Below are 14715 nucleotides of genomic sequence, written 5' to 3'. Positions count from 1 at the left end.
GTTGGATACATTAAAGTGGCCTCCATGTTTCCCTGGCTAGATGAGCATGAGCCATTGGTGCAGAAGGGACCGACTTTCCAAAATACCCAGCTGTTCTCAGAGAAGGCTTGGGCAGAGCCATCTCTCTGGTCTTCCAGAACCAAGAGAAACGTTCCCTTCTTGGGGAGACCCGAGGGGCCCGCCTACCTGAAGCAGTGCCCCTTCAGGTACAGTTGTTAGGTATCACACCATCAAGTTTATTCCCTTCCTAATCCCACCACTCTCTGTAATGACTTGCTTATTGGTGTATTTCTGCCTCCCCCACTAGTGTAAGCTCCATGAGGGATCTTTGTCTCTGTCATTCACCTCCCTCCTCCGGATGCCTAGCATGTGGTTGGTGTTTAATGAATATTCTCTTGAAGAAATAAATAGAGGAGCCTCTACTTATTCAATTCTATCAATCTTTACCCACTGCAGTGGGGTTTGAGATCTCTCTTCAAACACACTCACATATTCACACACGTGCACACTCATACTCACATATTCACACACACTCAAAAACGCACTGACCCTGGTGGCAACCTTCCCATCCTGCTCAACCTCACACATGCCTTTGCCACTTTTAACCTGCCCTCTGGTAGAAACCTTCTCCTTCCTCTGTGTCCCTGGGAACCTCTGGGACCTTTCTCTCCCCTCTGACCAATAGTCTCTGCCAGTTCTTCTACACCAGCTGAACCCTCGCCATTCTTCAGTGCAAGGTCCAAACATTAGGTCTTTGAAGTGTTTGCAGGTCCTTGGCATCTCACCCCTTTCTCAGGGCGCCCATTGATTATCTCATTAGTGGAATACTGGCCATGCTGTGTTTTGTTGTTGTTGTTGTTATTTTGTGCTTCTGCCTCCCAGGTAGACTGTGGCGTCTTCTTGAAGACAGAGATCTTGTCTTATTCGCTATTGTATTCCTAAGGCTGAGCAGCACATACACACAGCAGGTGCTCAGTACATGTCAGTGGGATTGCTTGGGAGATCTGGCCCTTTATTACCTGATCTTTTAGCTCTATGACTCTCTCTAGTCCCTTTAATTGCTACTCCCCCTGTTACCTCTTAAATGTAATCACTTCCTAAATTTCCACTTACAAACCTCTCCTGCTATTTCTCCACACTCTTTCCCATAGAAATGCCAGGATTTAACATAGGTTTTCAATTCCCAGCACACAGGAAGCCCTACCACATTGGGTCTCTTCCATAACCCTGAAGCCAGCCCTGCCATTGACCTCATGAGCCTCTACCCAGCCAGGCATTATCTATGGACAGACCTACCTCCTTAAAGGGCCTCTGAAGAACGACGATTCTGGCACTCAACACACACCCCCAATGCAACAGAAACGGGGCAGGTTTCTGCCTTATGCCAGGACATTACCTTAAGAAGTGAGTACTTCAGACTCTTGGGGCTGGTGCTCTTTGGGATGCATCCTCTGAAAGTAGGAAGGATGGAACTGAAGGAAATTCAGTCCAGGGGCCACTGGGCCTCCTCAGCCTGTGGAGTTGGATTTTAGTGAGTGATTCCAATGAGGGCAGTGTTTCTGTGAAAGCATTAAGTCACACAACTAGGAGACAACAGCAAAGCCTGTAAATGTAATGTAACCACCAAGCACGTGGGACCATTCTCTTACAGCCCAGTTCTCAGAACTGCGACAGCTCTGCATGGGCGATCGCAGGGGAAAATCCACAGGTACCGTTCTAGGGTAACCACACTCAGGCTGCTAAACTCCCAACAACAGCACAACATTAGCTCTCACATGTTCCCCCTGAGCCTGAATGGGTGCTTCCCTAAGTCCGAGTCCTTAATTAAAAGGTATAGCAACACCTGCATTTTTAACCCCATACCCATCCCCCAGGGAATGTCCAAAGCCAGTTGGCAAGATTTAAGGGAAAATGCACCAGAATTTGAATCATAACACCCTCATTTGTGGACTTTAGCAACAAACATTTATTGAAGTCATTCTCTGTGCCAGGCCCTTTACCAGACCCTGGGGAGAAAGAAGAAAACAGAACAGACATGGATGTTGGACACATTCCTTCAAACTTGTGGGCCTCTGCTTGTTCATTAAAAATGGAGAAATGGCTACCCCTCAGAGGAGGTGGGAGGAACTTATGAGATAGTGTGTGTAATCAGAGAACTATTTATATTATCATCACTATTATTAATAAAGCAACATGGCAACAATACATGTGAAAAGCCATGCAATTATTTCAACTCTTGATCCCAATATTTATGCTAATAAATGTATCCTAAGGAAAAACCCAAACACAAAGATATATATGAAGGAAAGAGATAGGAAGAAAATCAAGCACCTACTAAGTATATACATTTTGCCAAGCACTGGGTGAAATACCTAACACTTGTTAATTCATTAAAATAATCAAAGGAAAAACAAAACAATATAAGCAACCTAAATATTCATAATGAATGGAATATTTCACAGTCATTTAAAGTAATTATAAAGACTATGTAGCAACATAGAAATGTGCATGACATCATGGTAGGTGAGGAAAGTAGGTCACAGAATGTAGGAATGCAGATGATGGTTGCAGCTATGTGAGGTTCTCAGGCCGGAGCACAAGCCACATGAACAACAAGGCTTGCTCTAGAATGATGGGCTTATGAAGGAGACATTTGCCCAATTGTTTGCAGTGTTGTGTTACCAGGTATACCGGTTAATAATGCGGGTTTTTCTCAGGAGATGGAGTTACACATATGTTGATATTTATGCAATTTGATATGTATGCTATTTTGTTGTATTGCTCCTTCAGATGACCACTTGTTCCGATCGATGGCACACGCACTTTCTGAGCAGCACTTCAAAACATACGAAGAAGTGGAAAATTGGGTCTCTGGATGGTTTGTCTCAAAACAAGAAAAGTTCTATTAGAACGGTATCCACAAATTACCTGAAAGATGGGGGAAGTGAGTAGCTAGCAATGGACATTACTTTGAATGAAGCACTTTTGATGTTTCTCTTGAGATGATCGTGTTTTCTTTGATTATAAAATCCGCATTAGTAACCGTTGCACGTGGTATTGTTTTATTGTTTTTATGGGCGTCCTTTTCTCGAGGTGCTCTATTTGCAGGTTATGTCCATTTTGAGAGGGGAAGACTAAGATATTTTCATGCTTGAGAGTCTTGAGAAGTAGCAAGTATCAGAAGTATTGGTTGCATTCAATTTATTGCTACTTCCTGAGAAATAACTGGAAGAGTTTACATTTAGCCTTTCGGTTATTCGTAGCAAGCCTTCAGAAACGAAGGTACTAATATGGCAGTGCCCACTAGCACTACCGACAACTGGAGGACTTTAGGTTCCTCGATGGTCACAAGCACTGGCTAACTTCTCATGCATCATCTGTCCTCTTATTCTGCCACCCACCTGTCTATCCATTTGATGATTTACTCACTGTCCACCTGCTTATCCACCCACCCACCCACCCTTGGAAAGGCATCATCACAAAACTTCCCCATAAGAATTAGGACTTAATTAAAATGCTCCGATTCTTTAGCTGACTGTTAGTATGAAAAGTCAAGGTCCAGGGTTCCCAAATGGGGCCAATGATGCAATAGAACAGGACTCAGGAGACGTGCTTCTCATCTCATCCCAGTCCCTGATGGGCTGTTCTATAGCTGGTTCAACAACTGGGCAGGCTCCCAAGGCCCATCCTAGGAACAAAGGGCCCCAGGAATCGGGTCACATTGGTCACCAGGGTCCTCCCTGTCCCAGGAGCACCCAGCTCACTGGGTGGCTGGAGCAGGCATTCCTGGCATTCGCCACCTAAATCTGTCACACACTGGCCCTGGAGGTGGAGTGGGAGAGGCTGTGCAGCCATGTACTTGCTAAGCTGCCAGCTGAAAACCTGTTTTAATCAATCAAATAATAGGCCCTTGTTACATAAGCCTTGATTATGATGACCTTCTCAATCAAGCATTAATTGGGGTTGATGAGGACAGTGTATCCTGGACTGCTCAGCCTTGCATCAGACTACTTACAGTCCTAATCCCCAATGAGGTTAGCTGGGGCAACTGAGACACCGCCAGCTGGGCAACCCGGATGTGTTCACAGAACAAACTAAGAATTTTCTGATTGTGTGTTTCACGTGAGGTCCAGTGCCAGAGCCCGGGAATGCAGGGTCAAACCAAGCACACTTCCTGCCTCTGAGGAGCACATAGTTCAGTGGAGAAAACAAGCCCTAAAGGAGAGATCACCGTGTGGAAGGGGCCATGACAGCAGTAAGGACATGGTGCAGGGAGAGGAGGAGCAGCCACATCTGTGTGGGCTTCAGGGAAGGGGCGCTGGCATGGGGCCGGCCAGCACACAGAGACACGGCCAGTCTTTGCTAGGTAAACCCAAGAAGCAGCGAGGGGAGCGAGGGAGGGGGCCCTCCACAGTCCTGGGTCTGAGGCAGCAGCTGCCCTCTTCAACAGTGCAACTCAGATTTGGAAATGTGAGCCACGGAAGGACCTTCTGGGGGTCCTGGAACACACTTTAAGCCTTCATACGTCTAGATCACTGCCCTAATTCCTCTTGTATGGAATACCTCTTCTTCTCCCACCTGACCCCAAAGCCTCCCAACCTACTGCAATGCCTGGATCACTGGATCCTCCAGGTCCAACTCTCAGGCTCCCTCTTCTGGGAAGCCTTTCTGCAGCAGCTCATCCCCAGAGTCACTTCCACATCTCCCTCTGCTCTTCAATGTGTGTTAGCTTGTTTGTTTTGTGTGTGGTGTTTTTTGTTGTTGTTTTATTTGTGTGTGTGTTTTGTTTTGTTTATTTTTGTTGTTGTTGTTAATCCTCCCTTGAGGATATTTTTCCATTGATCTTTAGGGAGTGTGGAAGAGAAAGGGAAAGTCAGAGAGAGAAACATCGATGTGAGAGAAACACAACAATTGGTTGCCTTCTGCACGAGCCTCGACCAGGACCTGAAACCGAGGTACGTGCCCTTGACCCAGAATCGAACCCAGGTCTCTTTGGTCTGCAGGCGCATGCTCTATCCACTGAGCCAAACCAGCTAGGGCTCTCCCAGTGTTTTGTATCTAACTCTAGGACCACATTTAACAGGTGGCAATCCAGTAAGTGTGTGGATCCTGTCTCCATCAACCTTCATCTTTACATCCCCAGAAGCCAGCACATTGCCTGGCACACAGTAGGTATTCAACATTTGGTTGTTGAGAGACTAACTACTCCCAGGACTGACTCACACTCAGGTGCTCCAGAAGCACCATCCAAAACCACTTCCTGCAGGGCCAAGCTTGTTGTCACGGCAGGAGACTTGGAGAATTCAGCCAGCTCCCTAACCACTAAGCCACAGACCAGCTTCCACCTCCAGCACCTCCCTTATTATCTGATGTTTACAGGAAACCTGGAGCCCATAGCAATCAGACACTCCACACATACTGATTGTGCACTCTCTGTACACAAGGTACCATAGCACCAGGACCCTTCAGTGGCAGGAAAAGAAGTGGGTGTAACTCACTAGCCATCAAAATAAAGTTGTTTATTTTTTATTAATGGAAAAAAATGATCTGATTTATATTGTCCTCATTATACTTCCCCAATTTCCCCATAGTGGGCTTATCTTATTTGGGTAGCTAGATTTTCATTTAAAACAACTTTTTTGTTGTTGTTAATCCTCATCCAAAGATTTTTCCCCCATTAATTTTTAGAAAGAGTGGAAGGGAGGGGGAGAAACAGAGAGAGAAACATCACTGTGAGAGAGACAAATCGGTCATTTTCCTCAGATCGAGCCTGCAACTGAGGTAGGTGCCCTTGGCCAGAATCGAACCCAGGACCCTTTAGTCCAAAGGCTGATTCTCTATCCACTGAGCCAAGCCAGGGCTAAAACAACTTCTAGGACAATCTGAGTAGGAGTAGCAAAGATTTAGGCACATAAACACTGACTAATATTATTGATAAATTACCAATAGGATTCAGTTTGCCATATACCTAATTAGTCATTACTCATGAATGGGGAAGCAAGGAGACCCTCTCTGAAGTCTAGCTTCTTTGCAATCTTTCTTGCCTATCCCCCCATTTATGGTTGGTGCCCTGTAAGGGCCTCCCTGCTGTACACCCAGCTCAACACTAGGTGGCAGCCTAACCACAGACCCTTGCTAAATTAGCCCAGCCCTCTGCCTGGCTCAACACCAAGGCCCCGGGCTTCAAGTGGGTTACCTGGTGCCAGGTATGTCTCATGATCCACCCTATTTTACAGCTGGGACCCAAAAGCTTCCTGCTGCCAAGTACAGACAGTAACCATGGAGACAAGAAGAGGTTTGGGCGAGGTCCCCAGTCAGTGCTTCTGCAGCCCAGGCTACCTTTCTAACACAAAGGTCCAACACAGCCCTGAAGTGAGGGAGGAGCTGAGACCCGGGTGGCAGCTGAGCGGCTTGGCATGGCAGCCTTTCAGGCCACAGGCTACTCTGCCAACAGGACCTGGAGTTCCCTGTGGCCCTGAGGCCCCTCTAGGATCCCATCAAGCCTAGTGACACAGACTTTCTACTTCAGCTTTTCTCTCTATTCACTCCTTCCCCTCAATATAACAGCCTGATCAAGCCTTCTCCATCTGAAAACAATTCTGGTCTCTCGCTACACCATTCTTCTCTGGGCCTTCCCTTCTCGGCCAAACTTACTGGAAAAGTTCCCTCACTCTCTCTCCCCTCATCACCGCCCACTCACTCCTCAACCCACTGTGTTCTGACTTCTCCTCCTGTCCTTCAGCATTTGTTGTGTCTGGGGCCTGCCCTGCTCCCACGGCCAACCCCGGACCCTTTCTGCCTTCCTCTCATGGCATCTCTTTGACACAGGCCACACTGGCATCCTCTCCTTGGTCCAACTTTCTGTTCTTCTCCATCCCTCTTTAAAATGATCTTCTTGGTCCATTTCATGCACTTCCCTCAAACCCAACACTCTTAACTCTTTACCTGGGACATATATCCTGATGATCTCCCAATCTCCACCTTAGGGCCTGGCACCCCCTCAGCTCCAAAGCCCCATCGCCAGATGATTCAACATGCCCAGGACTGAACTCAATTCTGTCCCCAGGTCTAATGTACTTTGGTCCCTCCTTCTGTTTTCTGTCTCCATGAAGAAAATCACCAGCAACCCAGTGGCCAAGGCAGACCATGGACAGTCATCATTTACTCCTCCATGTCCCACCCACATCCCCTTGCTGGCCATGTCCTGCCACAACTACCTCCTCGGTGCCTCTGAAATTCCTCCTGTCTCCAGCACCCATCACCACAATCACCACCACCTTGGCCCCAGAGCAGGTCCTCATCTTCCCTTCCTGAACACTGGACTCGGTCTCCCCGCTTCCACTCCTGCCCCCCACTACTGCATTCTGATCACTGGTCAGTTCCCTTTATAAAATGCAGAGAAAACGAGTCATTTCTATGCTCAGAACCCTTTGGGGCCCTGAGAGTAGCATCCAAATGCTATTGCATGGCCCAGAAGAACCTTTAGGACTTGGCTCCACCTGCCTTCTCCAGCCGCATAGCAGAGTCCACCCCCCTCTCGGCCCCAAAAAGTGTCCCTGGGCACCCATGCCATCACCTTCTACTATACCTCTGTCTGCACTACCTCTTCGGTCTTCTTTTTTTCCACTGAGACCCTGTTAAGAACTGTCAACTTTCACCCCAATTCTGTACTGGGTGCCCCTTCTCTGTGTTACCTTGATCAAAAGTGTGGTCACATGTCCACTGAACTCTGAGCTACAGGCAGAGAACTGTGTGTTTTTGGTCTTCGCGTCCCTGGCACCAAGTTCATTGCCTGGCACAGAGAACGGGTTAAACAAGTGTTTGTTGGATGGGTCGATGAATGGATGGGAAAATGAAACGTGATAGTCTGGGAAGAGCTCCCTGCTCACTCAGAGGTGGCCTAGTATTTAAATTCCTCATCTCAATCCCAAGCCCCTGGCACCCATTCCATGAAGCCAGACCTTCAGAATGACACAAAATAGCGCAGCTGAATGCTTTTCCTGGCACGGGGAGGGGAGGGGGGAGTGTCCCACTAAAAAGTTCAGGCACTGAGTAGAATGCAGCCACTGCAGGGCTCCAACTCTGCTCTCACTTCTGCCAGAGGGATGCTCCTGCCGGACCAGGGAGATAGAGCAATGCAGGTGAGCACTTGGCCAGAAGGGAGGTCTGAGCATCATGTCAGCCTAGGGCTATGGTCAGCGAACTGCGGCTCATGAACCACACGCAGCTCTTTGGCCCCTGGAGTGTGGCTCTTCCACAAAACACCACGGCCCGGGCGAGTCTATTTTGAAGAAGTGGCATTAAAAGTTTAAGTTTAAAAAATTTGGCGCTCAAAAGAAATTTCAATTGTTGTACTGCTGATATTTGGCTTGGTTGACTAATGAGTTTGCCGACCACTGGCTAGGGGGCGTCTAGAACAAGAGCACAGAAAGCAGGGCCTCTACAGATGATGCACATGAGATGCAAACACATGAACAAGTCTTCAGGACACGGAGTTATGGGGACGCAATGTGGCTCAATAGCACTGCCAGTGCTGCCATACTTGGTGGAGCCTGTTTTACAGCCTGTCTTTGCCCATGCTCTCCCAACACACAGCCTTTTAAAGTCTCAGCCATCCTTCAAGACCAAGTGCAGATGCTATTCTGTGAAGCTGCCCCACAGGCACACACATCCAGTCTGAATAAACCATTATCTTTCCTATACTTCTGTAGTACATTGTACATATTTCTTTTACAACACTGATCTCAGCTTCTCTTTCATTTGTATAGCTGTCTTTTTCTATGTCCCTGACATAAGTTACAAATGCCTGGCAAGAAAGAACTAGGTTTAATCCATGTCTGCATACATATGGTTCTAGCCTTGCGTTCTAGGCATGTGATGGGTGCCCATTTAATTAAATAAAAATTTCAGAGCATTTCAAAACGCAATACAGAAAATGAGGTTCATAAGTTCAAAGTAGATGAAGAAAATAGGAGTGATCACACGGGTGGGGCTCATTGGGAAGACTTCCTGGGGGAGGTGTGGCTGGAGGAAGCTACAACTTTGACTTCAGGGAGGAAAAGGCCAGGCTACCCTCCTTTCTTACCACCCTTTCCTCCCCACCCAGTACAGATAGTGGCAGGATGTAGAGTGGCCAGAAATTCGAGTCTCTGGCTGTCTATCCCAGCTTAGTCACTTACTAGCTCTGCAGTCTTCGGCTGACCACTTCACCCATCCGGTCTCAGTTTCCTCCCCTGTAAAATAGGACAATAATAGTCCCTACCTCACTAGATTGTGTGAGGATGAAAAGAGTTAATCTATGTAAAACTCTTACTAGGTGCCAACAGCTAATCGCAACACGTTATATAGATTAACTCATTTAATCCTCACTCAGCCCAGGAAGGTTGGTACAAATATTATCCTGACTTTTCAGGGGAAGAAACAGCCTCGGAGAGCACAGTGTGGGGAGATCATTCACATTTCTACCCCAAATGTCAAACATTCTCCAAACATGACCAACGTGGACCTATCCACCCCAAAACACCCAACTCGTTCCCTGAAGAAGCAGAACCACAATCATAGCTCAAAATAATCAACCTTTGCTTTGTTATCATTCATAAACACTTGCTATACCCTTTCCCTTTGGATCCTCACTACATCTTGGAAAGAGCCATCAGCACCCCTGCTTTTCAAATGAGCCCTGAGGTGCAAAGGGGGTGAGACTTGTGTCCCAGGGCTCCATCCGAGCAACCTCCAGCCCAGAGCTGGGCCACAGGGCATCGGGCCTTAGGCAGCAGCCCATACCCTCCTCTTCCTCACACCCCCTTCGGGGGCTCACCAGCTTGCATCCCAGATGAACCCACACCAGCCTCTTTGGCTGCAGGAGCCTCACTCATAGCGTCAAGAAGGTTGGAGAGTTTATAATAAAATGTCCAAGACCCCAGGGTCTAGAGGTGACAGGAAAGAAAAAGGACACAATAACCAGAGATAAAGAAAAAGTTGTTTTAAAGTAATTTGCGAAATAAAGTTGTTTCGTTTGGAAGACGGCAATTTTGCATCGCTATTAAAAAGTGTGGACAAAGAAAATGAATGAAAAATGATCTGAAAAGTAAAATGGCCAATAAACACTTGGAGGGAAAAGCAATGTTCTTTTCACAGCACAGAGAGTTTGGCACTCAGGTGCCCTCAAATAAAGCGGGGACTTGAGACCATCCGAGAGAGTCATTTGGTTTCCGGCATGTGAGGGCATGAACATGATTGACGTTCTTTGAATCCACCATTTCTAGATATTTACGAAAAAATTTATAAATAGGCACAAAATTATGTTTAAGGATATTCATGTTGTGTGTTTTGTAAAAGGCACCCTAAATAGCGAAGAGGGTGATGATCAAGTAACAGCACCTTCATTCAGTGAAATTTTTTGCTATTTAATGACCTTAAAAGGGATAATTGTGAAAATCAGGAGAATAAAGTAGACTGTATATAAAATAATCCCCATATTATAGAAAAATGTCTGTATATGGGGACACTATAATGATGTGATGAAAAGCCCAGGTTTCAGAGCTAAAGAATTTCCCCTGACACATTTTTCCCCCCACTTGAGACACGGAGTATATTTGCAGGGGGTTAGGGAATCAGTGGAATAAGAGACACAAAATTAAGGAAAGACTGGGTGTTACAGGCGCCTACAACTCCCCAGCCTGATCCTCAAAATACATAGACTCTGTGCCTGTCCTTCACAAGTTCCGTGACCTTGGGCAAGTCACTTCACTCTTCTGTCCCTTGTTTTCCGTATCTGAATGTAGACATACAAATGGTACCTACCTCACTGATGCTACGAGGACTGAATGAGTTAATAACTCAATATAGTAAGTTGTATAAAGTTATATGTGTTAGCCACTAAGAGCATTACTTATGTATACACATAGTAATGGAAGGATAGACACAAATGATTGTTTCTATGGGTGGGCATGTTTATTCTTCCTCTTGATATCGTAATTTTCTAAATTTTCTTTCATGCACCTGTAGTACTTTTAATAAGAAAAAATATATATTGTTTTGGGAGAGAGACAAGGGCTAAAAGTCCAGACCAAGGCACAAGGTACTGATGATTTATTAGAAAATTGGAGGGAGGGTGGGGGTGGGGGGAGTACCCTAGACCATGAAAACTAAAAAGAGCACCAGCTGTGTGCTGGCTAACTTAATGTGTGCACAGTCAGCAGTGGCTGAGACCAAGTGGGTCCTCAGTGCCTTCATCACTAAGTGAACTGACTGCATCGCACTCACTAACAGGTCCCTTTCAGGCCGGATGGACTGTCGCCACTTCCTCAGCAGCGTCTTCTAAGTGTCCGTGGTCAGGGCATTCATGTCACCTGAAATTTACTTCCAGGCCCTGAGTGAAGGTTTAGCTGGTAGACCTCGGCCTCCGTGAGGTTTCCTGGAGCCCCACTCCCACCCCCCTGCCACCATCCAGCCCTCCAGCCCTTGCCCGTGACCAGCTTCCTTTGATGGTCAGAGATACAGGCCCAGTAGTCAGGCCCACACCGGTGTGCATGGAGAAAGGTGACTTCTCTCTAGTCCAGGGGTCTTCAAACTTCTCTCATTATGAGAATCACCTGGTGGAGGTGTTAAAACACAGATTCCTGATAGCACTTCTTATAGTTGGGATCCGGGAATCTGTGTTTTAATAACTCCACCAGGTGATTCTCATAATGAGAGAAGTTTGAAGACCCCTGCTCTAGTCCATGGCTGCCACTTCACCAGCAGATATTGGGGGGGGGGGGGGGGGATAGCACACACATGTGCCCGATCTGTGTTCCTTATATCTCCTTATGCAGCAACAGCTGGCAGGTCCATGGATTCAGGTAACCCTTACAATAACTGCAAAGGCCACCAAGCATCAGAACCTCCCAGTCCAGGGATCAGGGAGTGAAAGCGGGGTCTCACTCTGGTGGGAGGAGTCCTGTCCCATCCCACAGCAGCTCCGTGAGGCTGTTAGCTTTTTGCACCACAAAGGCTGCACAAATTGAAATCATGTCCGTCTGCCTCCTAGATAATTGTGGTATTCCTTTGGATTGATCTGCAAAGCACAGCTCCTAACAATAACCTTTCTACTCATTTGTTCTGAAAGAGTTAATGGTGTAACAACGAACACATGGGTAACTGAAGGAAGTCTGTGGTGAACCCTTTTGTGGAAAAACAAGCATACCTTTGTTAGTGAATAATTCCCCACTGTTGTTGTTTTTTCTCTAATTTCTGTTTTTACATTTTCCCAGGTGTGTCTTGTATTTATCATTGATAGATTGGTGTTTTTGAAAAGATAGAATGAGTGATCCATTGGAACATTCATTTTGTATACATTCCTCTTCTCTGTGTTCAAACAGACTGCTCACTGCTACTACGTAAATAACAACACCCTCTATGTTTCAGTGTTCGTCAGTTTAAGACGCATCTTCACACCCAGTGTGTATTTTTAACCTCACAACAACCACGTGTCCTGAGCAGAGCTCATCCCTGTTTTACAGGTGAGGGAGCAGAGGGTCAGAGCGGTTCAGGAACTTACTCAAAGCCTTGTAGCCAGGGAGGTGGTGAGATGGGTTGGTCTCCCTCTACCGCTGAAGATAAAAACCTTGTGTGGGTGCCTTCTTGTCTTCCTAACATCAAGGTATCTGAAGACAGTGAGTGTGCACATTTATTAACAGCCGTGGCCCCTGGATGACCTTGGTGCGCACAGCACAGTGTACCTGCACCTCACTCCCTGCCCCTTAAAGGAGGACTGAATGCCAAGCCACTAGTAACTCCCTACTCACTGGCTTTCACCTTGGCACGTCCTTGGTGTTCTTTTTCTTTCAGTGTGCTCGGAACACCCTGTCATTCTCTCTTAATCCTGGCCTCCTCTCCAGGAGGGATCGGTGCTTTGATCAATGAAGGAGGAAATAGTTCAGCAGGCCAACCCTAGTAGAAACCAGAACAGACAGGTTTGTAGGGAAACCAGCACAAATCCAGTCTGTCCTGACTAGTGCTGCAATGGAGCTTGTCCCCATTGGGTCCTGGGAACCCCCTTAGCCTCAGATGCTGAGCTATCCCACTCCAGCCCCGGGAGCTCAAGGATGAATGAAGCCCAGTAGCTCACGTGGGATGAAATAGGGGGCCAGCCCTCATGATTTTAGAGGAAAGCTGTGTCTTCCAGAAGAATGGGCAGGGCTTTCACATCAAGCCATCACACATTTACTACAAACCAGCCCTGTGTAACCCAGAAAGGAGGATTATGCAAATAGATAAGCAATGATAAGGATGACAGAGTAAAATAAATGCTGCAAAAGACGCACCATCAAAAGACTATGGAGGGGAAGCTAAGATGCTGAAGAGAGATCTCATCTGGTTGGGATCATCTGAAAATATAATGTGGAACCAGTGGGGGTGGAGTTGTCCTGATTGGATGGAGGAGTTAGGAGAGAAAAGCATTCACATTGGAACAAGGGCCACAGGAGGCAGAAGGCAGCATAAGCTACAGTTCTGTGGGGATGACAGGTCTATACTCTTGAGAGGTGATGACAGTCATAGGGCATAGCGGGAAATGTATGTACCCCTTACATTTAGCCCAACAAACCGTTGCTACCACCAAACTATGTGGAGTTCTGAGCAGGAACACTGGTGAAGCAGGAAAAGGGAGGAAACCACCCTGCCCCCCGCCCCCACTGCTCTTGCCATGCTGTTCCTTCTTCCTCCCTATGAGAAGATTCTTCCAGTTTGCTTGCTCTAGGAGTTGGACTCTTAGTTCTGGGAAATTCAGACCCCCTTTCAAATGGCAGCTTTCCTGGCCAAACCAAGAAGGCTAATCATCATGTTAGTCACATGCTCCCTGCATGGACGGGGACTCAGAGAAAACAGCAGGGCCAACGCAACCTGTCCAGTTGGGGATTAGGCCCCAGAATGTCTAATAGAAACTCACTAAGTCACTGGAAAATACCGACAGGGATGGCTCTGGTATCTGCCTAATCCTTCCAGATGAGACAGGTTTTCTAAAAGCAGAATCATATTCCTTAGCTCACCACAGGTAGCACATACCAGCTGTTAGACAGAGGTAGAAATGAACCAAGTAGAGGTCAGCGATGAATTTCTCAGCAAATGTGTAAGAAGAAATCCAAGTGCAAAAATGGGTTTGTTGCTTTGAGATATTTCTGTTTTCTCCAAAGGAGAGTGAGCAGCGGACAAGAGCTATTATAGAGTCCCTGGCCTCGGTCTGTCCAGAGTAAAGTCACTCATTCATAACAACTCATTATGAACTTTATAAACTCACAAATGTACACATTCAGTTAAAGACTGCCAGTCCCAATCTCTCCTACCTCCTCATCTCCCTTAGACGGAACTATCCTCTCTGGTGAACCGCCCTCTACCCTATACACACAGGCACCTCATTTACCTCTCTCTGCTTCTGTGGACCCACAGCTATTCACAGCCCCAACCCCAGCCTCAGATCTGCCCTGGGCACATGGAAACACACACAGGCTTTGGAGGCAGGAAGACCTAAGTTCAAATCCAGGCCTTCCACTTTTCTCATTATATGGCCTTGGGTAGTTTACTTAACATCTCTGTACCTCAGTTTCTTCACCTGTAAATTGGATGTAATGATACCTACCTCATAGTCAAAGCATCTGGCTTGTTAATTCCCTAACTTACTTTCCCTTAGTTTCTAAACCTTTCTGGATGTTCTAAGCATATCACTCCCAGCTGGAT

General features: G+C 46.7%; 1 long non-coding RNA gene across 1 annotated transcript; it reads right to left on the bottom strand.

The window, feature by feature from the left end:
• Positions 1-3002: 3002 nt before the first annotated feature.
• On the bottom strand, positions 3003-7139 carry LOC118727326. Its single transcript, XR_004990564.2, has 3 exons — positions 6791-7139; positions 6518-6520; positions 3003-3210 (listed from the first exon to the last, which is right to left on the bottom strand). It is a non-coding gene; the product is annotated as an uncharacterized LOC118727326 (long non-coding RNA).
• Positions 7140-14715: the final 7576 nt, after the last annotated feature.

Source organism: Pipistrellus kuhlii, unplaced genomic scaffold (genome assembly GCF_014108245.1).
Source record: "Pipistrellus kuhlii isolate mPipKuh1 unplaced genomic scaffold, mPipKuh1.p scaffold_m20_p_24, whole genome shotgun sequence".
In the NCBI taxonomy this organism is placed as follows: domain Eukaryota; kingdom Metazoa; phylum Chordata; class Mammalia; order Chiroptera; family Vespertilionidae; genus Pipistrellus; species Pipistrellus kuhlii.
This window is presented reverse-complemented; position numbering and strand designations above follow the sequence as displayed.